This window comes from Dipodomys spectabilis, unplaced genomic scaffold, assembly GCF_019054845.1.
Source record: "Dipodomys spectabilis isolate Male_0828 unplaced genomic scaffold, ASM1905484v1 ptg000030l, whole genome shotgun sequence".
Lineage (NCBI taxonomy): Eukaryota > Metazoa > Chordata > Mammalia > Rodentia > Heteromyidae > Dipodomys > Dipodomys spectabilis.
In genome coordinates, this window is record NW_024870707.1 from 2,486,623 (window position 1) to 2,489,861 (window position 3,239).

At 35.6% G+C, this 3,239-nt stretch overlaps 1 pseudogene; it reads right to left on the reverse strand.

The window, feature by feature from the left end:
• Positions 1-409: 409 nt before the first annotated feature.
• LOC122105349 lies at positions 410-1,336 on the reverse strand (annotated as a pseudogene).
• Between the last annotated feature and the right edge of the window lie 1,903 nt (positions 1,337-3,239).

The window sequence follows — 3,239 nt, forward strand, 5'->3', positions numbered from 1 at the left end:
AGACACACACTCCGTGTTCTCACTCACATATGAAAATCAAAAATGGATTCCACCCAATTGGAAATACAAAGTGTTTACTAGAGAGTAGTAAGGGATAGAAAAAAGAAGAAAATTGAATGCTTAGTGCTAAAGTATAATATCATAGTAATAAAAGTTCTAGTGCTCTAAAAATACTGATGATGACAATTACTATACATTTTATAAAGAAGTAGAAAGAGTGACACAAAAATGTGGTAAATATTGAAGTAGAACGATATGTTTACAACTTTAATGTTTTCAAACACATGAACAATATGTTATCAATTTGTATTCCAGAAACGTATTATTCTAATTAAAAATTTGTTGCAGACAGGATAATTCACATTCCTAATTGTAAACAGTTTTGATAAAATAAGTTTCAATGAAAGGCTTACTTATCATCAATTTTTATTATTGGACCCCAGAGCTTCTTCATAGCCCTTTTCATTTCTTCATTCCTGAGGGTGTAAATTAAAGGGTCCAACATAGGTGTGACTAGGTTGCCAAACAAAGTCACAGCTTTGTCAGTGGGAAAGGAGACCATGGGCCTGAGGTACAGATAGGAACAAGGTACAAAGAATAAGATGACCACAGTGATGTGAGAGGCACAGGTGGACAGGGCTTTGCGATGCCCCTCAGAACTGTGATTCTTCAGGGAGTACAGGATGTTCACATAGGAAGCCAGCAGCATCAAAAATGTGATTGAACACTGTGCCCCACTGTTGGCAGAGATCAGAGGCCCCAAAGTGTGAGTGTCAGTGCAGGCCAACTTCAACAGTGGTATTACATCACACATGAAGTGGTCAATGATATTGGGGCCACAGAAGGGCAACTCAGCAATGAACATAACCTGTATCAATCCATGAATAAACCCTTATACTCCAGCTGCCCCCACCAGGAAAGAGCACACAGGGCTGCTCATGATGGTGGTGTAGTGCAGGGGCTTGCAGATGGCCACATAGCGGTCAAAGGCCATGGCAATGAGCAAGATGATCTCTGCTGCAGCAAACACGTGTTCAATAAAGAGCTGTGTCATGCAGCCATTGAAGGATATGGTACTCTTCTCAGATGCCAAATCCACAATCATTTTGGGAGCAATGGAAGTAGAGAAGAGAGCATCTGTAAGGGATAAGTAGGAAAGGAAAAAGTACATGGGGCACCCCAGGGCTGGGCTAATGAAGATGGTGATGGAGATGAATGTGTTGCTTGTCAATGTGACCAAATTGGTGATTAAACACACAGCAAACAAGAGCTTCTGGAGTTCTGGATCTTGAGTGAGGCCCAGCAGGATGAATTCTGTCACATTGTTCATGTTTTGTATTAATGTTTCTTGGATTTTGTGATTATGGTCCACTTAAAAATAAATAGTCCTTCTCAGTGATGTGATGTTGAATTCAATACAATAATACTTTGTCACCTGTTTCCTTCTGTTTTCTGGAGCTACACATTTACTCATTTCTGTCATTTTTCAGATAGTTGTAATGAAGATCTCATGCACATTATTTTATTCCTAGTTCCCTTAATGTAATACTAATAATTCTGTCTTATAATTTGTCCAGGAAAGTGTGTTTCTCTTAAGAATATCTACTGTGGCTCACTTCCAAACTCTCTTGTTTGCTCTAAAACAAATCTTAAAAAAGCTTACTTTCCTTGTTTTGGGATGTCAGCAAATGTCATCAATATTCCTTGTTTTCAATTTATAGTCAATTATGTCTATGTCAAATTATGGTTATGTAAAACTCAGTCTTTATTAAAGTCATTTGTTTTCTGATACCAATGGTGAAGTCTTACCAAATCAAGACCAGCTGTGCTCTGTGACTAATTTTTCCCTTCTTTCATATGAAAATGCCGCACCCTAGAAATAGGCCTGCAGAAGGAATTTCCTCCTTTGTGACTTGTATGACATTGTTATTAAAATTAACTAAGTACCATTTATTTAATTGTGCTTGATGCCATGTGTGGCTCTATGTAACTTCATTTCCTGTTCCTTTATTTTATCCTTTTGGATTGAGAAATGAAAATGCTACAAAGTTCTATGAATTTTTTTATATATTTTTTATCTGTAAAAATACTGTTACATAAACAAGGTAATGAGTCCATTTCTTTTCAAGCATTGTTACCTCCTCCTTTGTTTTTCCCCTACCATCCCTGCCCTCCTACCTCCACAACATTCCCTATGAAATTTTTATACCAAATTTTCTTTGCAGTTGAACTTTAAGCAGCTTTAGAATTATGCTTTGGCTTAGATACAAATCTCCACTCAAAGTTAACTAACTGACAAGATATAAATATTAGGAGAAGGCTAAGATAAAATGTCTTTTCCTTTGGCATCCATCCATTCAGTAGATTATAACACAGTTTTAGTTTTAATTGTTTACTGGCCACAATACTGCCTGTTCAAAAATATGTAATTTTTGAGTGATCCAGTGGTGGATTTTCCAGCGTGAACATATATTGTGGGTATAAGAGCATAATCCATTTTACTCATTCTCTCCTTTCTATCTTTTCACCAATCTCTGCCAAAACACCTGACATATAACTTCCCAAAGATAATTTTGCAGTACAAGTTTACATGTTAAGCTGTCATCATCAATACATGGCTGCAAGATCTTTGATTTTCAGGAAATTGTATTTTCTGAATGTTTCCTTTCTATTTTGTCTCTTAAATTTGATGGCAATTGCTAATCATTTGCTAGTCATTTGTAATAGATTTAATTCAAAAATCCTATTATCAGAGTGACAGCATGTAAATCACCACAAGGCAATCTACCTCTTAAGGCTGTTACAAATAGAAATGGATAGAATCAGTATGCTTAATAAGGTATCAATATTTCTTATTAAAATTGTTTTTTAAAAATTATCAAGTCATTTTAACAGCACTTGATTTGTCCAATTACAGATAATGTCTTCTGTTGATACTTACATATTAGTATGACCAAATGCATTTTCATAGTAAGAATACTCAGATTGAAGCCATAATATACATTTAAGTTAATATTAGAATTTGTGAAAAAGATACAGTTTTACCTTACCTTGGTAGAGTTGATTATGGAATCCTTTGTTTTTAGATTGAGTGCCATATTTTGGTTTCTTCTACTTTGGCCCAATGTATGGACACCATGGATTCAATGTGGGACACTGGAAACATTATCTCTTTAGATATTTCTCCATTTTGGACACTTTTGCTCTTGTAGCTTTCACTGTCAATCTGGGTTTCCACA